Source organism: Salminus brasiliensis, chromosome 7, assembly GCF_030463535.1.
Source record: "Salminus brasiliensis chromosome 7, fSalBra1.hap2, whole genome shotgun sequence".
Taxonomy (NCBI): domain Eukaryota; kingdom Metazoa; phylum Chordata; class Actinopteri; order Characiformes; family Bryconidae; genus Salminus; species Salminus brasiliensis.
Genome location: NC_132884.1, coordinates 13179252 through 13204604, shown reverse-complemented (window position 1 = coordinate 13204604; position 25353 = coordinate 13179252).

Sequence of the window (25353 nt, the reverse complement as noted above, 5' to 3'; positions counted from 1 at the left end):
AGAAATTATGACATACATTTGCTAGTATAAATACTACATACTTAGACAAATATCAGTATGTTTTAAATACATTTAATTGCAGTTTTTGTTAACTATGGTAACCCTATATTTAACCCTCCAGCCCAAATACTAATCCTAAACCTAGCTTCAAACCCTTAGGGTCTCATAAACCTTAGAACAGATCTATACTCCAAAGCTATACTGACCCTTATCCTAGCTCCAAACCCAAAAGCTCCCTCAACACTAACCTCACCTCAATCCCTTAATGCTGTACAAATCCTAGTTCTAGATAAAAATCATGAAACTTCTTAAACCTTACATTTAGCTCCAATCCCTTATCCTCTCCAATCCCCAATCCTAGATATAACCCTTAAGCCTGTTCTAACCATGGAAATAGTCTTAAACTCTAAGGCTCTCCCCACTCTAACCCTGAATCCATACCTTTCACCCCTACAAACACTTACCCTAACTCCAAACCCTAAGACTCTTCTGAACCCAACCCTAGATCTAACACTTAAGCCTATTCTGAACCTAAGTCTAGCTCCACACCATATGGTCTCACAAACCTAAATATACCTCAATGATCCATGGCTGTACTGATACTAAACCAAGCTCCAAACCCTAAAGGTCTCACATGCCTAAACCTATTTCCATCACCTAAGACTGTACTAACCCTAACACTACCTGCAAATCCTAAAGCTATCATGACCCTTACCTTAGCTCCAAACTCTAAGGCTAGCCCAGCCATAACCCTAGATACAACTCTTAAACTAATATTAAACCTAACCCTATCTCCAAAGACTGAAGCTTTCACATCTCTAACCATAGCTCCTAACCATAAAGCTCTTTCAATCCTATCCAAGTGAAAAAAGTCAACTCAAGAATACTAATTTCAATGGTGCTACAGAGCACTATAGTGTCATTTTTGACAAACTAATGATTATTGCGCTCAAAAAGTACTAAGAAGCTACAGCTATTTGTGGAGTTATAATACTCTAATTAGCCAGAAATTGTGCAAAATTGTAACTTTGAGTTAAGTGTGCTTAACTGTACTAAACTGAAGTATGCTTAAGTAGACTTTAAAAATACTTCTGCATATATCTGTAAACAAACATTCTACACATTGTGAACTGAAATCAAAATGTAATATGCATTACAAATGCTTTTACTATTATACACTGATTAGACTTAAAATATAAAAAAACATACACTGAATACGTCTTTAATAAAACTCACAATCCAGTATCCAGTCTTGGATTTAGTTTCCACAAGAAATCACATGACATATCAACAACTACAACGTTTATAAACACAGTTAACCTAATTCTGATTTATCTATCACTTTAGGATTCAGCCAAGTTCTTGCCACATTAAAAAACACAGAAAATGACAACTGGCTTTTATATTTTTGAACACTGAAACCAACCACCTACAATTTTACACAGAATATATTGTGAAAAGTTTGGGGAAGGTAGTTTGGGGCGTCATTCACAATGATGGTGAGTAAAAGGGAGTAGACAAAGCCAATATGCAAATAGGAGGCCTCAAGAACCAATGAGAAAAATGTGAATTTTACTCAAATATGTGGTATTCCCCACACAAACCCATTGAATAGCACTAACCCAATATGGCTGACACAGTTAGTGGAATTGTTAAGAAATATCAAAATGGAAGAAATTATGACATACATTTGCTAGTATAAATACTACATACTTAGACAAATATCAGTATGTTTTAAATACATTTAATTGCAGTTTTTGTTAACTATGGTAACCCTATATTTAACCCTCCAGCCCAAATACTAATCCTAAACCTAGCTTCAAACCCTTAGGGTCTCATAAACCTTAGAACAGATCTATACTCCAAAGCTATACTGACCCTTATCCTAGCTCCAAACCCAAAAGCTCCCTCAACACTAACCTCACCTCAATCCCTTAATGCTGTACAAATCCTAGTTCTAGATAAAAATCATGAAACTTCTTAAACCTTACATTTAGCTCCAATCCCTTATCCTCTCCAATCCCCAATCCTAGATATAACCCTTAAGCCTGTTCTAACCATGGAAATAGTCTTAAACTCTAAGGCTCTCCCCACTCTAACCCTGAATCCATACCTTTCACCCCTACAAACACTTACCCTAACTCCAAACCCTAAGACTCTTCTGAACCCAACCCTAGATCTAACACTTAAGCCTATTCTGAACCTAAGTCTAGCTCCACACCATATGGTCTCACAAACCTAAATATACCTCAATGATCCATGGCTGTACTGATACTAAACCAAGCTCCAAACCCTAAAGGTCTCACATGCCTAAACCTATTTCCATCACCTAAGACTGTACTAACCCTAACACTACCTGCAAATCCTAAAGCTATCATGACCCTTACCTTAGCTCCAAACTCTAAGGCTAGCCCAGCCATAACCCTAGATACAACTCTTAAACTAATATTAAACCTAACCCTATCTCCAAAGACTGAAGCTTTCACATCTCTAACCATAGCTCCTAACCATAAAGCTCTTTCAATCCTATCCAAGTGAAAAAAGTCAACTCAAGAATACTAATTTCAATGGTGCTACAGAGCACTATAGTGTCATTTTTGACAAACTAATGATTATTGCGCTCAAAAAGTACTAAGAAGCTACAGCTATTTGTGGAGTTATAATACTCTAATTAGCCAGAAATTGTGCAAAATTGTAACTTTGAGTTAAGTGTGCTTAACTGTACTAAACTGAAGTATGCTTAAGTAGACTTTAAAAATACTTCTGCATATATCTGTAAACAAACATTCTACACATTGTGAACTGAAATCAAAATGTAATATGCATTACAAATGCTTTTACTATTATACACTGATTAGACTTAAAATATAAAAAAACATACACTGAATACGTCTTTAATAAAACTCACAATCCAGTATCCAGTCTTGGATTTAGTTTCCACAAGAAATCACATGACATATCAACAACTACAACGTTTATAAACACAGTTAACCTAATTCTGATTTATCTATCACTTTAGGATTCAGCCAAGTTCTTGCCACATTAAAAAACACAGAAAATGGCAACTGGCTTTTATATTTTTGAACACTGAAAACAACCACCTACAATTTTACACAGAATATATTGTGAAAAGTTTGGGGAAGGTAGTTTGGGGCGTCATTCACAATGATGGTGAGTAAAAGGGAGTAGACAAAGCCAATATGCAAATAGGAGGCCTCAAGAACCAATGAGAAAAATGAGAATTTTACTCAAATATGTGGTATTCCCCACACAAACCCATTGTATAGCACTAACCCAATATGGCTGACACAGTTACTGGAATTGTTAAGAAATATCAAAATGGAAGAAATTATGACATACATTTGCTAGTATAAATACTACATACTTAGACAAATATCAGTATGTTTTAAATACATTTAATTGCAGTTTTTGTTAACTATGGTAACCCTATATTTAACCCTCCAGCCCAAATACTAATCTTAAACCTAGCTTCAAACCCTTAGGGTCTCATAAACCTTAGAACAGATCTATACTCCAAAGCTATACTGACCCTTATCCTAGCTCCAAACCCAAAAGCTCCCTCAACACTAACCTCACCTCAATCCCTTAATGCTGTACAAATCCTAGTTCTAGATAAAAATCATGAAACTTCTTAAACCTTACATTTAGCTCCAATCCCTTATCCTCTCCAAACCCCAATCCTAGATATAACCCTTAAGCCTTTTCTAACCATGTAAATAGTCTTAAACTCTAAGGCTCTCCCCACTCTAACCCTGAATCCATACTTTTCACCCCTACAAACACTTACCCTAACTCCAAACCCTAAGACTCTTCTTAACCCAACCCTAGATCTAACACTTAAGCCTATTGTGAACCTAAGTCTAGCTCCACACCATATGGTCTCACAAACCTAAATATGCCTCAATGATCCATGGCTGTACTGATACTAAACCAAGCTCCAAACCCTAAAGGTCTCACATGCCTAAACCTATTTCCATCACCTAAGACTGTATTAACCCTAACACTACCTGCAAATCCTAAAGCTATCATGACCCTTACCTTAGCTCCAAACTCTAAGGCTAGCCCAGCCATAACCCTAGATACAACTCTTAAACTAATATTAAACCTAACCCTAGCTCCAAAGTCTGAAGCTTTCACATCTCTAACCATAGCTCCTAACCATAAAGCTCTTTCAATCCTATCCAAGTGAAAAAAGTCAACTCAAGAATACTAATTTCAATGGTGCTACAGAGCACTATAGTGTCATTTTTGACAAACTAATGATTATTGCGCTCAAAAAGTACTAAGAAGCTACAGCTATTTGTGGAGTTATAATACTCTAATTAGCCAGAAATTGTGCAAAATTATAACTTTGAGTTAAGTGTGCTTAACTGTACTAAACTGAAGTATGCTTAAGTAGACTTTAAAAATACTTCTGCATATATCTGTAAACAAACATTCTACACATTGTGAACTGAAATGAAATCAAAATGTAATATGTATTACAAATGCTTTTACTATTATACACTGATTAGACTTAAAATATAAAAAACATACACTGAATACGTCTTTATTAAAACTCCCAATCCAGTATCCAGTCTTGGATTTAGTTTCCACAAGAAATCACACGACATATCAACAACTACAATGTTTATAAACACAGTTAGCCTAATTCTGATTTATCTAACACTTTAGGATTCAGTCAAGTTCTTGCCACATTAAAAAACACAGAAAATGGCAACTGGCTTTTATATTTTTGAACACTGAAACCAACCACCTACAATTTTACACAGAATATAATGTGAAAAGTTTGGGGAAGGTAGTTTGGGGCGTCATTCACAATGATGGTGAGTAAAAGGGAGTAGACAAAGCCAATATGCAAATAGGAGGCCTCAAGAACCAATGAGAAAAATGTGAATTTTACTCAAATATGTGGTATTCCCCACACAAACCCATTGTATAGCACTAACCCAATATGGCTGACACAGTTACTGGAATTGTTAAGAAATATCAAAATGGAAGAAATGATGACATACATTTTCTAGTATAAATACTACATACTTAGACAAATATCAGTATGTTTTAAATACATTTAAATGCAGTTTTTGTTAACTATGGTAACCCTATATTTAACCCTCCAGTCCAAATACTAATCTTAAACCTAGCTTCAAACCCTTAGGGTCTCATAAACCTTAGAACAGATCTATACTCCAAAGCTATACTGACGCTTATCCTAGCTCCAAACCCAAAAGCTCCCTCAACACTAACCTCACCTCAATCCCTTAATGCTGTACAAATCCTAGTTCTAGATAAAAATCATGCAACTTCTTAAACCTTACATTTAGCTCCAATCCCTTATCCTCTCCAAACCCCAATCCTAGATATAACCCTTAAGCCTGTTCTAACCATGGAAATAGTCTTAAACTCTAAGGCTCTCCCCACTCTAACCCTGAATCCATACCTTTCAACCCTACAAACACTTACCCTAACTCCAAACCCTAAGACTCTTCTGAACCCAACCCTAGATCTAACACTTAAGCCTATTCTGAACCTAAGTCTAGCTCCACACCATATGGTCTCACAAACCTAAATATACCTCAATGATCCATGGCTGTACTGATACTAAACCAAGCTCCAAACCCTAAAGGTCTCACATGCCTAAACCTATTTCCATCACCTAAGACTGTACTAACCCTAACACTACCTGCAAATCCTAAAGCTATCATGACCCTTACCTTAGCTCCAAACTCTAAGGCTAGCCCAGCCATAACCCTAGATACAACTCTTAAACTAATATTAAACCTAACCCTAGCTCCAAAGTCTGAAGCTTTCACATCTCTAACCATAGCTCCTAACCATAAAGCTCTTTCAATCCTATCCAAGTGAAAAAAGTCAACTCAAGAATACTAATTTCAATGGTGCTACAGAGCACTATAGTGTCATTTTTTACAAACTAATGATTATTGCGCTCAAAAAGTACTAAGAAGCTCCAGCTATTTGTGGAGTTTTAATACTCTAATTAGCCAGAAATTGTGCAAAATTATAACTTTGAGTTAAGTGTGCTTAACTGTACTAAACTGAAGTATGCTTAAGTAGACTTTAAAAATACTTCTGCATATATCTGTAAACAAACATTCTACACATTGTGAACTGAAATGAAATCAAAATGTAATATGCATTACAAATGCTTTTGCTATTATACACTGATTAGACTTAAAATATAAAAAAACATACACTGAATACGTCTTTAATAAAACTTCCAATCCAGTATCCAGTCTTGGATTTAGTTTCCACAAGAAATCACATGACATATCAACAACTACAATGTTTATAAACACAGTTAGCCTAATTCTGATTTATCTATCACTTTAGGATTCAGCCAAGTTCTTGCCACATTAAAAAACACAGAAAATGGCAAATGGCTTTTAAATTTTGAACACTGAAACCAACCACCTACAATTTTACACAGTACATATTGTGAAAAGTTTGGGGAAGGTAGTTTGGGGCGTGATTCACAATGATGGTGAGTAAAAGGGAGTAGACAAAGCCAATATGCAAATAGGAGGCCTCAAGAACCAATGAGAAAAATGTGAATTTTACTCAAATATGTGGTATTCCCCACACAAACCCATTGAATAGCACTAACCCAATATGGCTGACACAGTTAGTGGAATTGTTAAGAAATATCAAAATGGAAGAAATGATGACATACATTTGCTAGTATAAATACTACATACTTAGACAAATATCAGTATGTTTTAAATACATTTAATTGCAGTTTTTGTTAACTATGGTAACCCTATATTTAACCCTCCAGCCCAAATACTAATCCTAAACCTAGCTTCAAACCCTTAGGGTCTCATAAACCTTAGAACAGATCTATACTCCAAAGCTATACTGACCCTTATCCTAGCTCCAAACCCAAAAGCTCCCTCAACACTAACCTCACCTCAATCCCTTAATGCTGTACAAATCCTAGTTCTAGATAAAAATCATGCAACTTCTTAAACCTTACATTTAGCTCCAATCCCTTATCCTCTCCAAACCCCAATCCTAGATATAACCCTTAAGCCTTTTCTAACCATGTAAATAGTCTTAAACTCTAAGGCTCTCCCCACTCTAACCCTGAATCCATACTTTTCACCCCTACAAATACTTACCCTAACTCCAAACCCTAAGACTCTTCTTAACCCAACCCTAGATCTAACACTTAAGCCTATTCTGAACCTAAGTCTAGCTCCACACCATATGGTCTCACAAACCTAAATATGCCTCAATGATCCATGGCTGTACTGATACTAAACCAAGCTCCAAACCCTAAAGGTCTCACATGCCTAAACCTATTTCCATCACCTAAGACTGTACTAACCCTAACACTACCTGCAAATCCTAAAGCTATCATGACCCTTACCTTAGCTCCAAACTCTAAGGCAAGCCCAGCCATAACCCTAGATACAACTCTTAAACTAATATTAAACCTAACCCTAGCTCCAAAGTCTGAAGCTTTCACATCTCTAACCATAGCTCCTAACCATAAAGCTCTTTCAATCCTATCCAAGTGAAAAAAGTCAACTCAAGAATACTAATTTCAATGGTGCTACAGAGCACTATAGTGTCATTTTTGACAAACTAATGATTATTGCGCTCAAAAAGTACTAAGAAGCTACAGCTATTTGTGGAGTTATAATACTCTAATTGCCAGAAATTGTGCAAAATTATAACTTTGAGTTAAGTGTTCTTAACTGTACTAAACTGAAGTATACTTAAGTAGACTTTAAAAATACTTCTGCATTTATCTGGAAACAAACATTCTACACATTGTGAACTGAAATGAAATCAAAATGTAATATGCATTACAAATGCTTTTACTATTATACACTGATTAGACTTAAAATATAAAAAAACATACACTGAATACGTCTTTATTAAAACTTCCAATCCAGTATCCAGTCTTGGATTTAGTTTCCTCAAGAAATCACATGACATATCAACAACTACAATGTTTATAAACACAGTTAACCTAATTCTGATTTATCTATCACTTTAGGATTCAGCCAAGTTCTTGCCACATTTAAAAACACAGAAAATGGCAACTGGCTTTTAAATTTTGAACACTGAAACCAACCACCTACAATTTTACACAGTACATATTGTGAAAAGTTTGGGGAAGGTAGTTTGGGGCGTGATTCACAATGATGGTGAGTAAAAGGGAGTAGACAAAGCCAATATGCAAATAGGAGGCCTCAAGAACCAATAAGAAAAATGTGAATTTTACTCAAATATGTGGTATTCCCCACACAAACCCATTGAATAGCACTAACCCAATATGGCTGACACAGTTAGTGGAATTGTTAAGAAATATCAAAATGGAAGAAATGATGACATACATTTGCTAGTATAAATACTACATACTTAGACAAATATCAGTATGTTTTAAATACATTTAATTGCAGTTTTTGTTAACTATGGTAACCCTATATTTAACCCTCCAGCCCAAATACTAATCCTAAACCTAGCTTCAAACCCTTAGGGTCTCATAAACCTTAGAACAGATCTATACTCCAAAGCTATACTGACCCTTATCCTAGCTCCAAACCCAAAAGCTCCCTCAACACTAACCTCACCTCAATCCCTTAATGCTGTACAAATCCTAGTTCTAGATAAAAATCATGCAACTTCTTAAACCTTACATTTAGCTCCAATCCCTTATCCTCTCCAAACCCCAATCCTAGATATAACCCTTAAGCCTTTTCTAACCATGTAAATAGTCTTAAACTCTAAGGCTCTCCCCACTCTAACCCTGAATCCATACTTTTCACCCCTACAAACACTTACCCTAACTCCAAACCCTAAGACTCTTCTTAACCCAACCCTAGATCTAACACTTAAGCCTATTCTGAACCTAAGTCTAGCTCCACACCATATGGTCTCACAAACCTAAATATGCCTCAATGATCCATGGCTGTACTGATACTAAACCAAGCTCCAAACCCTAAAGGTCTCACATGCCTAAACCTATTTCCATCACCTAAGACTGTACTAACCCTAACACTACCTGCAAATCCTAAAGCTATCATGACCCTTACCTTAGCTCCAAACTCTAAAGCTAGCCCAGCCATAACCCTAGATACAACTCTTAAACTAATATTAAACCTAACCCTAGCTCCAAAGTCTGAAGCTTTCACATCTCTAACCATAGCTCCTAACCATAAAGCTCTTTCAATCCTATCCAAGTGAAAAAAGTCAACTCAAGAATACTAATTTCAATGGTGCTACAGAACACTATAGTGTCATTTTTGACAAACTAATGATTATTGCGCTCAAAAAGTACTAAGAAGCTACAGCTATTTGTGGAGTTATAATACTCTAATTGCCAGAAATTGTGCAAAATTATAACTTTGAGTTAAGTGTTCTTAACTGTACTAAACTGAAGTATACTTAAGTAGACTTTAAAAATACTTCTGCATTTATCTGGAAACAAACATTCTACACATTGTGAACTGAAATGAAATCAAAATGTAATATGCATTACAAATGCTTTTACTATTATACACTGATTAGACTTAAAATATAAAAAAACATACACTGAATACGTCTTTATTAAAACTTCCAATCCAGTATCCAGTCTTGGATTTAGTTTCCTCAAGAAATCACATGACATATCAACAACTACAATGTTTATAAACACAGTTAACCTAATTCTGATTTATCTATCACTTTAGGATTCAGCCAAGTTCTTGCCACATTAAAAAACACAGAAAATGGCAACTGGCTTTTAAATTTTGAACACTGAAACCAACCACCTACAATTTTACACAGAATATATTGTGAAAATTTTGGGGAAGGTAGTTTGGGGCGTGATTCACAATGATGGTGAGTAAAAGGGAGTAGACAAAGCCAATATGCAAATAGGAGGCCTCAAGAACCAATGAGAAAAATGTGAATTTTACTCAAATATGTGGTATTCCCCACACAAACCCATTGAATAGCACTCACCCAATATGGCTGACACAGTTAGTGGAATTGTTAAGAAATATCAAAATGGAAGAAATGATGATATACATTTGCTAGTATAAATACTACATACTTAGACAAATATCAGTATGTTTTAAATACATTTAATTGCAGTTTTTGTTAACTATGGTAACCCTATATTTAACCCTCCAGCCCAAATACTAATCTTAAACCTAGCTTCAAACCCTTAGGGTCTCATAAACCTTAGAACAGATCTATACTCCAAAGCTATACTGACCCTTATCCTAGCTCCAAACCCAAAAGCTCCCTCAACACTAACCTCACCTCAATCCCTTAATGCTGTACAAATCCTAGTTCTAGATAAAAATCATGCAACTTCTTAAACCTTACATTTAGCTCCAATCCCTTATCCTCTCCAAACCCCAATCCTAGATATAACCCTTAAGCCTTTTCTAACCATGTAAATAGTCTTAAACTCTAAGGCTCTCCCCACTCTAACCCTGAATCCATACTTTTCACCCCTACAAACACTTACCCTAACTCCAAACCCTAAGACTCTTCTTAACCCAACCCTAGATCTAACACTTAAGCCTATTCTGAACCTAAGTCTAGCTCCACACCATATGGTCTCACAAACCTAAATATGCCTCAATGATCCATGGCTGTACTGATACTAAACCAAGCTCCAAACCCTAAAGGTCTCACATGCCTAAACCTATTTCCATCACCTAAGACTGTACTAACCCTAACACTACCTGCAAATCCTAAAGCTATCATGACCCTTACCTTAGCTCCAAACTCTAAGGCTAGCCCAGCCATAACCCTAGATACAACTCTTAAACTAATATTAAACCTAACCCTAGCTCCAAAGTCTGAAGCTTTCACATCTCTAACCATAGCTCCTAACCATAAAGCTCTTTCAATCCTATCCAAGTGAAAAAAGTCAACTCAAGAATATTAATTTCAATGGTGCTACAGAGCACTATAGTGTCATTTTTGACAAACTAATGATTATTGCGCTCAAAAAGTACTAAGAAGCTACAGCTATTTGTGGAGTTATAATACTCTAATTGCCAGAAATTGTGCAAAATTATAACTTTGAGTTAAGTGTGCTTAACTGTACTAAACTGAAGTATACTTAAGTAGACTTTAAAAATACTTCTGCATTTATCTGGAAACAAACATTCTACACATTGTGAACTGAAATGAAATCAAAATGTAATATGCATTACAAATGCTTTTACTATTATACACTGATTAGACTTAAAATATAAAAAAACATACACTGAATACGTCTTTATTAAAACTTCCAATCCAGTATCCAGTCTTGGATTTAGTTTCCTCAAGAAATCACATGACATATCAACAACTACAATGTTTATAAACACAGTTAACCTAATTCTGATTTATCTATCACTTTAGGATTCAGCCAAGTTCTTGCCACATTAAAAAACACAGAAAATGGCAACTGGCTTTTAAATTTTGAACACTGAAACCAACCCCCTACAATTTTACACAGAATATATTGTGAAAATTTTGGGGAAGGTAGTTTGGGGCGTGATTCACAATGATGGTGAGTAAAAGGGAGTAGACAAAGCCAATATGCAAATAGGAGGCCTCAAGAACCAATGAGAAAAATGTGAATTTTACTCAAATATGTGGTATTCCCCACACAAACCCATTGAATAGCACTCACCCAATATGGCTGACACAGTTAGTGGAATTGTTAAGAAATATCAAAATGGAAGAAATGATGATATACATTTGCTAGTATAAATACTACATACTTAGACAAATATCAGTATGTTTTAAATACATTTAATTGCAGTTTTTGTTAACTGTGGTAACCCTATATTTAACCCTCCAGCCCAAATACTAATCTTAAACCTAGCTTCAAACCCTTAGGGTCTCATAAACCTTAGAACAGATCTATACTCCAAAGCTATACTGACCCTTATCCTAGCTCCAAACCCAAAAGCTCCCTCAACACTAACCTCACCTCAATCCCTTAATGCTGTACAATTCCTAGTTCTAGATAAAAATCATGCAACTTCTTAAACCTTACATTTAGCTCCAATCCCTTATCCTCTCCAAACCCCAATCCTAGATATAACCCTTAAGCCTTTTCTAACCATGTAAATAGTCTTAAACTCTAAGGCTCTCCCCACTCTAACCCTGAATCCATACTTTTCACCCCTACAAACACTTACCCTAACTCCAAACCCTAAGACTCTTCTTAACCCAACCCTAGATCTAACACTTAAGCCTATTGTGAACCTAAGTCTAGCTCCACACCATATGGTCTCACAAACCTAAATATGCCTCAATGATCCATGGCTGTACTGATACTCAACCAAGCTCCAAACCCTAAAGGTCTCACATGCCTAAACCTATTTCCATCACCTAAGACTGTACTAACCCTAACACTACCTGCAAATCCTAAAGCTATCATGACCCTTACCTTAGCTTCAAACTCTAAGGCTAGCCCAGCCATAACCCTAGATACAACTCTTAAACTAATATTAAACCTAACCCTAGCTCCAAAGTCTGAAGCTTTCACATCTCTAACCATAGCTCCTAACCATAAAGCTCTTTCAATCCTATCCAAGTGAAAAAAGTCAACTCAAGAATACTAATTTCAATGGTGCTACAGAGCACTATAGTGTCATTTTTGACAAACTAATGATTATTGCGCTCAAAAAGTAGTAAGAAGCTACAGCTATTTGTGGAGTTATAATACTCTAATTTGCCAGAAAATGTGCAAAATTGTAACTTTGAGTTAAGTGTGCTTAACTGTACTAAACTGAAGTATGCTTAAGTAGACTTTAAAAATACTTCTGCATATATCTGTAAACAAACATTCTACACATTGTGAACTGAAATGAAATCAAAATGTAATATGCATTACAAATGCTTTTACTATTATACACTGATTAGACTTAAAATATAAAAAAACATACACTGAATACGTCTTTATTAAAACTCCCAATCCAGTATCCAGTCTTGGATTTAGTTTCCACAAGAAATCACATGACATATCAACAACTACAATGTTTATAAACACAGTTAGCCTAATTTTGATTTATCTATCACTTTAGGATTCAGCCAAGTTCTTGCCACATTAAAAAACACAGAAAATGGCAACTGGCTTTTAAATTTTGAACACTGAAACCAACCCCCTACAATTTTACACAGAATATATTGTGAAAATTTTGGGGAAGGTAGTTTGGGGCGTGATTCACAATGATGGTGAGTAAAAGGGAGTAGACAAAGCCAATATGCAAATAGGAGGCCTCAAGAACCAATGAGAAAAATGTGAATTTTACTCAAATATGTGGTATTCCCCACACAAACCCATTGAATAGCACTCACCCAATATGGCTGACACAGTTAGTGGAATTGTTAAGAAATATCAAAATGGAAGAAATGATGATATACATTTGCTAGTATAAATACTACATACTTAGACAAATATCAGTATGTTTTAAATACATTTAATTGCAGTTTTTGTTAACTGTGGTAACCCTATATTTAACCCTCCAGCCCAAATACTAATCTTAAACCTAGCTTCAAACCCTTAGGGTCTCATAAACCTTAGAACAGATCTATACTCCAAAGCTATACTGACCCTTATCCTAGCTCCAAACCCAAAAGCTCCCTCAACACTAACCTCACCTCAATCCCTTAATGCTGTACAATTCCTAGTTCTAGATAAAAATCATGCAACTTCTTAAACCTTACATTTAGCTCCAATCCCTTATCCTCTCCAAACCCCAATCCTAGATATAACCCTTAAGCCTTTTCTAACCATGTAAATAGTCTTAAACTCTAAGGCTCTCCCCACTCTAACCCTGAATCCATACTTTTCACCCCTACAAACACTTACCCTAACTCCAAACCCTAAGACTCTTCTTAACCCAACCCTAGATCTAACACTTAAGCCTATTGTGAACCTAAGTCTAGCTCCACACCATATGGTCTCACAAACCTAAATATGCCTCAATGATCCATGGCTGTACTGATACTCAACCAAGCTCCAAACCCTAAAGGTCTCACATGCCTAAACCTATTTCCATCACCTAAGACTGTACTAACCCTAACACTACCTGCAAATCCTAAAGCTATCATGACCCTTACCTTAGCTTCAAACTCTAAGGCTAGCCCAGCCATAACCCTAGATACAACTCTTAAACTAATATTAAACCTAACCCTAGCTCCAAAGTCTGAAGCTTTCACATCTCTAACCATAGCTCCTAACCATAAAGCTCTTTCAATCCTATCCAAGTGAAAAAAGTCAACTCAAGAATACTAATTTCAATGGTGCTACAGAGCACTATAGTGTCATTTTTGACAAACTAATGATTATTGCGCTCAAAAAGTAGTAAGAAGCTACAGCTATTTGTGGAGTTATAATACTCTAATTTGCCAGAAAATGTGCAAAATTGTAACTTTGAGTTAAGTGTGCTTAACTGTACTAAACTGAAGTATGCTTAAGTAGACTTTAAAAATACTTCTGCATATATCTGTAAACAAACATTCTACACATTGTGAACTGAAATGAAATCAAAATGTAATATGCATTACAAATGCTTTTACTATTATACACTGATTAGACTTAAAATATAAAAAAACATACACTGAATACGTCTTTATTAAAACTCCCAATCCAGTATCCAGTCTTGGATTTAGTTTCCACAAGAAATCACATGACATATCAACAACTACAATGTTTATAAACACAGTTAGCCTAATTTTGATTTATCTATCACTTTAGGATTCAGCCAAGTTCTTGCCACATTAAAAAACACAGAAAATGGCAAATGGCTTTTAAATTTTGAACACTGAAACCAACCACCTACAATTTTACACAGTACATATTGTGAAAAGTTTGGGGAAGGTAGTTTGGGGCGTGATTCACAATGATGGTGAGTAAAAGGGAGTAGACAAAGCCAATATGCAAATAGGAGGCCTCAAGAACCAATGAGAAAAATGTGAATTTTACTCAAATATGTGGTATTCCCCACACAAACCCATTGAATAGCACTAACCCAATATGGCTGACACAGTTAGTGGAATTGTTAAGAAATATCAAAATGGAAGAAATGATGACATACATTTGCTAGTATAAATACTACATACTTAGACAAATATCAGTATGTTTTAAATACATTTAATTGCAGTTTTTGTTAACTATGGTAACCCTATATTTAACCCTCCAGCCCAAATACTAATCCTAAACCTAGCTTCAAACCCTTAGGGTCTCATAAACCTTAGAACAGATCTATACTCCAAAGCTATACTGACCCTTATCCTAGCTCCAAACCCAAAAGCTCCCTCAACACTAACCTCACCTCAATCCCTTAATGCTGTACAAATCCTAGTTCTAGATAAAAATCATGAAACTTCTTAAACCTTACATTTAGCTCCAATCCCTTATCCTCTCCAAACCCCAATCCTAGATATAACCCTTAAGCCTTTTCTAACCATGTAAATAGTCTTAAACTCTAAGGCTCTCCCCACTCTAACCCTGAATCCATACTTTTCACCCCTACAAACACTTACCCTAACTCCAAACCCTAAGACTCTTCTTAACCCAACCCTAGATCTAACACTTAAACCTATTGTGAACCTAAGTCTAGCTCCACACCATATGGTCTCACAAACCTAAATATGCCTCAATGATCCATGGCTGTACTGATACTAAACCAAGCTCCAAACCCTAAAGGTCTCACATGCCTAAACCTATTTCCATCACCTAAGACTGTACTAACCCTAACACTACCTGCAAATCCTAAAGCTATCATGACCCTTACCTTAGCTCCAAACTCTAAGGCAAGCCCAGCCATAACCCTAGATACAACTCTTAAACTAATATTAAACCTAACCCTAGCTCCAAAGTCTGAAGCTTTCACATCTCTAACCATAGCTCCTAACCATAAAGCTCTTTCAATCCTATCCAAGTGAAAAAAGTCAACTCAAGAATACTAATTTCAATGGTGCTACAGAGCACTATAGTGTCATTTTTGACAAACTAATGATTATTGCGCTCAAAAAGTAGTAAGAAGCTACAGCTATTTGTGGAGTTATAATACTCTAATTTGCCAGAAAATGTGCAAAATTGTAACTTTGAGTTAAGTGTGCTTAACTGTACTAAACTGAAGTATGCTTAAGTAGACTTTAAAAATACTTCTGCATATATCTGTAAACAAACATTCTACACATTGTGAACTGAAATGAAATCAAAATGTAATATGCATTACAAATGCTTTTACTATTATACACTGATTAGACTTAAAATATAAAAAAACATACACTGAATACGTCTTTATTAAAACTCCCAATCCAGTATCCAGTCTTGGATTTAGTTTCCACAAGAAATCACATGACATATCAACAACTACAATGTTTATAAACACAGTTAGCCTAATTCTGATTTATCTATCACGTTAGGATTCAGGCAAGTTCTTGCCACATTAAAAAACATAGAAAATTGCAAACGGCTTTTAAATTTTGAACACTGAAACCAACCACCTACAATTTTACACAGTATATATTGTGAAAAGTTTGGGGAAGGTAGTTTGGGGCGTGATTCACAATGATGGTGAGTAAAAGGGAGTAGACAAAGCCAATATGCAAATAGGAGGCCTCAAGAACCAATGAGAAAAATGTGAATTTTACTCAAATATGTGGTATTCCCCACACAAACCCATTGAATAGCACTAACCCAATATGGCTGACACAGTTAGTGGAATTGTTAAGAAATATCAAAATGGAAGAAATGATGACATACATTTGTACTCCAAAGGATCTATACTCCAAAGCTATACTGACCCTTATCCTAGCTCCAAACCCAAAAGCTCCCTCAACACTAACCTCACCTCAATCCCTTAATGCTGTACAAATCCTAGTTCTAGATAAAAATCATGCAACTTCTTAAACCTTACATTTAGCTCCAATCCCTTATCCTCTCCAAACCCCAATCCTAGATATAACCCTTAAGCCTTTTCTAACCATGTAAATAGTCTTAAACTCTAAGGCTCTCCCCACTCTAACCCTGAATCCATACTTTTCACCCCTACAAACACTTACCCTAACTCCAAACCCTAAGACTCTTCTTAACCCAACCCTAGATCTAACACTTAAGCCTATTCTGAACCTAAGTCTAGCTCCACACCATATGGTCTCACAAACCTAAATATGCCTCAATGATCCATGGCTGTACTGATACTAAACCAAGCTCCAAACCCTAAAGGTCTCACATGCCTAAACCTATTTCCATCACCTAAGACTGTACTAACCCTAACACTACCTGCAAATCCTAAAGCTATCATGACCCTTACCTTAGCTTCAAACTCTAAGGCTAGCCCAGCCATAACCCTAGATACAACTCTTAAACTAATATTAAACCTAACCCTAGCTCCAAAGTCTGAAGCTTTCACATCTCTAACCATAGCTCCTAACCATAAAGCTCTTTCAATCCTATCCAAGTGAAAAAAGTCAACTCAAGAATACTAATTTCAATGGTGCTACAGAGCACTATAGTGTCATTTTTGACAAACTAATGATTATTGCGCTCAAAAAGTAGTAAGAAGCTACAGCTATTTGTGGAGTTATAATACTCTAATTTGCCAGAAAATGTGCAAAATTGTAACTTTGAGTTAAGTGTGCTTAACTGTACTAAACTGAAGTATGCTTAAGTAGACTTTAAAAATACTTCTGCATATATCTGTAAACAAACATTCTACACATTGTGAACTGAAATGAAATCAAAATGTAATATGCATTACAAATGCTTTTACTATTATACACTGATTAGACTTAAAATATAAAAAAACAAACACTGAATACGTCTTTATTAAAACTCCCAATCCAGTATCCAGTCTTGGATTTAGTTTCCACAAGAAATCACATGACATATCAACAACTACAATGTTTATAAACACAGTTAGCCTAATTCTGATTTATCTATCACTTTAGGATTCAGCCAAGTTCTTGCCACATTAAAAAACACAGAAAATGGCAAATGGCTTTTAAATTTTGAACACTGAAACCAACCACCTACAATTTTACACAGTACATATTGTGAAAAGTTTGGGGAAGGTAGTTTGGGGCGTGATTCACAATGATGGTGAGTAAAAGGGAGTAGACAAAGCCAATATGCAAATAGGAGGCCTCAAGAACCAATGAGAAAAATGTGAATTTTACTCAAATATGTGGTATTCCCCACACAAACCCATTGAATAGCACTAACCCAATATGGCTGACACAGTTAGTGGAATTGTTAAGAAATATCAAAATGGAAGAAATGATGACATACATTTGCTAGTATAAATACTACATACTTAGACAAATATCAGTATGTTTTAAATACATTTAATTGCAGTTTTTGTTAACTATGGTAACCCTATATTTAACCCTCCAGCCCAAATACTAATCCTAAACCTAGCTTCAAACCCTTAGGGTCTCATAAACCTTAGAACAGATCTATACTCCAAAGCTATACTGACCCTTATCCTAGCTCCAAACCCAAAAGCTCCCTCAACACTAACCTCACCTCAATCCCTTAATGCTGTACAATTCCTAGTTCTAGATAAAAATCATGCAACTTCTTAAACCTTACATTTAGCTCCAATCCCTTATCCTCTCCAAACCCCAATCCTAGATATAACCCTTAAGCCTTTTCTAACCATGTAAATAGTCTTAAACTCTAAGGCTCTCCCCACTCTAACCCTGAATCCATACTTTTCACCCCTACAAACACTTACCCTAACTCCAAACCCTAAGACTCTTCTTAACCCAACCCTAGATCTAACACTTAAACCTATTGTGAACCTAAGTCTAGCTCCACACCATATGGTCTCACAAACCTAAATATGCCTCAATGATCCATGGCTGTACTGATACTAAACCAAGCTCCAAACCCTAAAGGTCTCACATGCCTAAACCTATTTCCATCACCTAAGACTGTACTAACCCTAACACTACCTGCAAATCCTAAAGCTATCATGACCCTTACCTTAGCTCCAAACTCTAAGGCAAGCCCAGCCATAACCCTAGATACAACTCTTAAACTAATATTAAACCTAACCCTAGCTCCAAAGTCTGAAGCTTTCACATCTCTAACCATAGCTCCTAACCATAAAGCTCTTTCAATCCTATCCAAGTGAAAAAAGTCAACTCAAGAATACTAATTTCAATGGTGCTACAGAGCACTATAGTGTCATTTTTGACAAACTAATGATTATTGCGCTCAAAAAGTAGTAAGAAGCTACAGCTATTTGTGGAGTTATAATACTCTAATTTGCCAGAAAATGTGCAAAATTGTAACTTTGAGTTAAGTGTGCTTAACTGTACTAAACTGAAGTATGCTTAAGTAGACTTTAAAAATACTTCTGCATATATCTGTAAACAAACATTCTACACATTGTGAACTGAAATGAAATCAAAATGTAATATGCATTACAAATGCTTTTACTATTATACACTGATTAGACTTAAAATATAAAAAAACATACACTGAATACGTCTTTATTAAAACTCCCAATCCAGTATCCAGTCTTGGATTTAGTTTCCACAAGAAATCACATGACATATCAACAACTACAATGTTTATAAACACAGTTAGCCTAATTCTGATTTATCTATCACGTTTGGATTCAGGCAAGTTCTTGCCACATTAAAAAACACAGAAAATTGCAAACGGCTTTTAAATTTTGAACACTGAAACCAACCACCTACAATTTTACACAGTATATATTGTGAAAAGTTTGGGGAAGGTAGTTTGGGGCGTGATTCACAATGATGGTGAGTAAAAGGGAGTAGACAAAGCCAATATGCAAATAGGAGGCCTCAAGAACCAATGAGAAAAATGTGAATTTTACTCAAATATGTGGTATTCCCCACACAAACCCATTGAATAGCACTAACCCAATATGGCTGACACAGTTAGTGGAATTGTTAAGAAATATCAAAATGGAAGAAATGATGACATACATTTGTACTCCAAAGGATCTATACTCCAAAGCTATACTGACCCTTATCCTAGCTCCAAACCCAAAAGCTCCCTCAACACTAACCTCACCTCAATCCCTTAATGCTGTACAAATCCTAGTTCTAGATAAAAATCATGCAACTTCTTAAACCTTACATTTAGCTCCAATCCCTTATCCTCTCCAAACCCCAATCCTAGATATAACCCTTAAGCCTTTTCTAACCATGTAAATAGTCTTAAACTCTAAGGCTCTCCCCACTCTAACCCTGAATCCATACTTTTCACCCCTACAAACACTTACCCTAACTCCAAACCCTAAGACTCTTCTTAACCCAACCCTAGATCTAACACTTAAGCCTATTCTGAACCTAAGTCTAGCTCCACACCATATGGTCTCACAAACCTAAATATGCCTCAATGATCCATGGCTGTACTGATACTAAACCAAGCTCCAAACCCTAAAGGTCTCACATGCCTAAACCTATTTCCATCACCTAAGACTGTACTAACCCTAACACTACCTGCAAATCCTAAAGCTATCATGACCCTTACCTTAGCTTCAAACTCTAAGGCTAGCCCAGCCATAACCCTAGATACAACTCTTAAACTAATATTAAACCTAACCCTAGCTCCAAAGTCTGAAGCTTTCACATCTCTAACCATAGCTCCTAACCATAAAGCTCTTTCAATCCTATCCAAGTGAAAAAAGTCAACTCAAGAATACTAATTTCAATGGTGCTACAGAGCACTATAGTGTCATTTTTGACAAACTAATGATTATTGCGCTCAAAAAGTAGTAAGAAGCTACAGCTATTTGTGGAGTTATAATACTCTAATTTGCCAGAAAATGTGCAAAATTGTAACTTTGAGTTAAGTGTGCTTAACTGTACTAAACTGAAGTATGCTTAAGTAGACTTTAAAAATACTTCTGCATATATCTGTAAACAAACATTCTACACATTGTGAACTGAAATGAAATCAAAATGTAATATGCATTACAAATGCTTTTACTATTATACACTGATTAGACTTAAAATATAAAAAAACAAACACTGAATACGTCTTTATTAAAACTCCCAATCCAGTATCCAGTCTTGGATTTAGTTTCCACAAGAAATCACATGACATATCAACAACTACAATGTTTATAAACACAGTTAGCCTAATTCTGATTTATCTATCACTTTAGGATTCAGCCAAGTTCTTGTCACATTAAAAAACACAGAAAATGGCAAATGGCTTTTAAATTTTGAACACTGAAACCAACCACCTACAATTTTACACAGTATATATTGTGAAAAGTTTGGGGAAGGTAGTTTGGGGCGTGATTCACAATGATGGTGAGTAAAAGGGAGTAGACAAAGCCAATATGCAAATAGGAGGCCTCAAGAACCAATGAGAAAAATGTGAATTTTACTCAAATATGTGGTATTCCCCACACAAACCCATTGAATAGCACTAACCCAATATGGCTGACACAGTTAGTGGAATTGTTAAGAAATATCAAAATGGAAGAAATGATGACATACATTTGCTAGTATAAATACTACATACTTAGACAAATATCAGTATGTTTTAAATACATTTAATTGCAGTTTTTGTTAACTATGGTAACCCTATATTTAACCCTCCAGCCCAAATACTAATCCTAAACCTAGCTTCAAACCCTTAGGGTCTCATAAACCTTAGAACAGATCTATACTCCAAAGCTATACTGACCCTTATCCTAGCTCCAAACCCAAAAGCTCCCTCAACACTAACCTCACCTCAATCCCTTAATGCTGTACAAATCCTAGTTCTAGATAAAAATCATGAAACTTCTTAAACCTTACATTTAGCTCCAATCCCTTATCCTCTCCAATCCCCAATCCTAGATATAACCCTTAAGCCTGTTCTAACCATGGAAATAGTCTTAAACTCTAAGGCTCTCCCCACTCTAACCCTGAATCCATACCTTTCACCCCTACAAACACTTACCCTAACTCCAAACCCTAAGACTCTTCTGAACCCAACCCTAGATCTAACACTTAAGCCTATTCTGAACCTAAGTCTAGCTCCACACCATATGGTCTCACAAACCTAAATATACCTCAATGATCCATGGCTGTACTGATACTCAACCAAGCTCCAAACCCTAAAGGTCTCACATGCCTAAACCTATTTCCATCACCTAAGACTGTACTAACCCTAACACTACCTGCAAATCCTAAAGCTATCATGACCCTTACCTTAGCTTCAAACTCTAAGGCTAGCCCAGCCATAACCCTAGATACAACTCTTAAACTAATATTAAACCTAACCCTAGCTCCAAAGTCTGAAGCTTTCACATCTCTAACCATAGCTCCTAACCATAAAGCTCTTTCAATCCTATCCAAGTGAAAAAAGTCAACTCAAGAATACTAATTTCAATGGTGCTACAGAGCACTATAGTGTCATTTTTGACAAACTAATGATTATTGCGCTCAAAAAGTAGTAAGAAGCTACAGCTATTTGTGGAGTTATAATACTCTAATTTGCCAGAAAATGTGCAAAATTGTAACTTTGAGTTAAGTGTGCTTAACTGTACTAAACTGAAGTATGCTTAAGTAGACTTTAAAAATACTTCTGCATATATCTGTAAACAAACATTCTACACATTGTGAACTGAAATGAAATCAAAATGTAATATGCATTACAAATGCTTTTACTATTATACACTGATTAGACTTAAAATATAAAAAAACAAACACTGAATACGTCTTTATTAAAACTCCCAATCCAGTATCCAGTCTTGGATTTAGTTTCCACAAGAAATCACATGACATATCAACAACTACAATGTTTATAAACACAGTTAGCCTAATTCTGATTTATCTATCACTTTAGGATTCAGCCAAGTTCTTGCCACATTAAAAAACACAGAAAATGGCAAATGGCTTTTAAATTTTGAACACTGAAACCAACCACCTACAATTTTACACAGTATATATTGTGAAAAGTTTGGGGAAGGTAGTTTGGGGCGTGATTCACAATGATGGTGAGTAAAAGGGAGTAGACAAAGCCAATATGCAAATAGGAGGCCTCAAGAACCAATGAGAAAAATGTGAATTTTACTCAAATATGTGGTATTCCCCACACAAACCCATTGAATAGCACTAACCCAATATGGCTGACACAGTTAGTGGAATTGTTAAGAAATATCAAAATGGAAGAAATGATGACATACATTTGCTAGTATAAATACTACATACTTAGACAAATATCAGTATGTTTTAAATACATTTAATTGCAGTTTTTGTTAACTATGGTAACCCTATATTTAACCCTCCAGCCCAAATACTAATCCTAAACCTAGCTTCAAACCCTTAGGGTCTCATAAACCTTAGAACAGATCTATACTCCAAAGCTATACTGACCCTTATCCTAGCTCCAAACCCAAAAGCTCCCTCAACACTAACCTCACCTCAATCCCTTAATGCTGTACAAATCCTAGTTCTAGATAAAAATCATGAAACTTCTTAAACCTTACATTTAGCTCCAATCCCTTATCCTCTCCAATCCCCAATCCTAGATATAACCCTTAAGCCTGTTCTAACCATGGAAATAGTCTTAAACTCTAAGGCTCTCCCCACTCTAACCCTGAATCCATACCTTTCACCCCTACAAACACTTACCCTAACTCCAAACCCTAAGACTCTTCTGAACCCAACCCTAGATCTAACACTTAAGCCTATTCTGAACCTAAGTCTAGCTCCACACCATATGGTCTCACAAACCTAAATATACCTCAATGATCCATGGCTGTACTGATACTCAACCAAGCTCCAAACCCTAAAGGTCTCACATGCCTAAACCTATTTCCATCACCTAAGACTGTACTAACCCTAACACTACCTGCAAATCCTAAAGCTATCATGACCCTTACCTTAGCTTCAAACTCTAAGGCTAGCCCAGCCATAACCCTAGATACAACTCTTAAACTAATATTAAACCTAACCCTAGCTCCAAAGTCTGAAGCTTTCACATCTCTAACCATAGCTCCTAACCATAAAGCTCTTTCAATCCTATCCAAGTGAAAAAAGTCAACTCAAGAATACTAATTTCAATGGTGCTACAGAGCACTATAGTGTCATTTTTGACAAACTAATGATTATTGCGCTCAAAAAGTAGTAAGAAGCTACAGCTATTTGTGGAGTTATAATACTCTAATTTGCCAGAAAATGTGCAAAATTGTAACTTTGAGTTAAGTGTGCTTAACTGTACTAAACTGAAGTATGCTTAAGTAGACTTTAAAAATACTTCTGCATATATCTGTAAACAAACATTCTACACATTGTGAACTGAAATGAAATCAAAATGTAATATGCATTACAAATGCTTTTACTATTATACACTGATTAGACTTAAAATATAAAAAAACAAACACTGAATACGTCTTTATTAAAACTCCCAATCCAGTATCCAGTCTTGGATTTAGTTTCCACAAGAAATCACATGACATATCAACAACTACAATGTTTATAAACACAGTTAGCCTAATTCTGATTTATCTATCACTTTAGGATTCAGCCAAGTTCTTGCCACATTAAAAAACACAGAAAATGGCAAATGGCTTTTAAATTTTGAACACTGAAACCAACCACCTACAATTTTACACAGTATATATTGTGAAAAGTTTGGGGAAGGTAGTTTGGGGCGTGATTCACAATGATGGTGAGTAAAAGGGAGTAGACAAAGCCAATATGCAAATAGGAGGCCTCAAGAACCAATGAGAAAAATGTGAATTTTACTCAAATATGTGGTATTCCCCACACAAACCCATTGAATAGCACTAACCCAATATGGCTGACACAGTTAGTGGAATTGTTAAGAAATATCAAAATGGAAGAAATGATGACATACATTTGCTAGTATAAATACTACATACTTAGACAAATATCAGTATGTTTTAAATACATTTAATTGCAGTTTTTGTTAACTATGGTAACCCTATATTTAACCCTCCAGCCCAAATACTAATCCTAAACCTAGCTTCAAACCCTTAGGGTCTCATAAACCTTAGAACAGATCTATACTCCAAAGCTATACTGACCCTTATCCTAGCTCCAAACCCAAAAGCTCCCTCAACACTAACCTCACCTCAATCCCTTAATGCTGTACAAATCCTAGTTCTAGATAAAAATCATGAAACTTCTTAAACCTTACATTTAGCTCCAATCCCTTATCCTCTCCAATCCCCAATCCTAGATATAACCCTTAAGCCTGTTCTAACCATGGAAATAGTCTTAAACTCTAAGGCTCTCCCCACTCTAACCCTGAATCCATACCTTTCACCCCTACAAACACTTACCCTATCTCCAAACCCTAAGACTCTTCTGAACCCAACCCTAGATCTAACACTTAAGCCT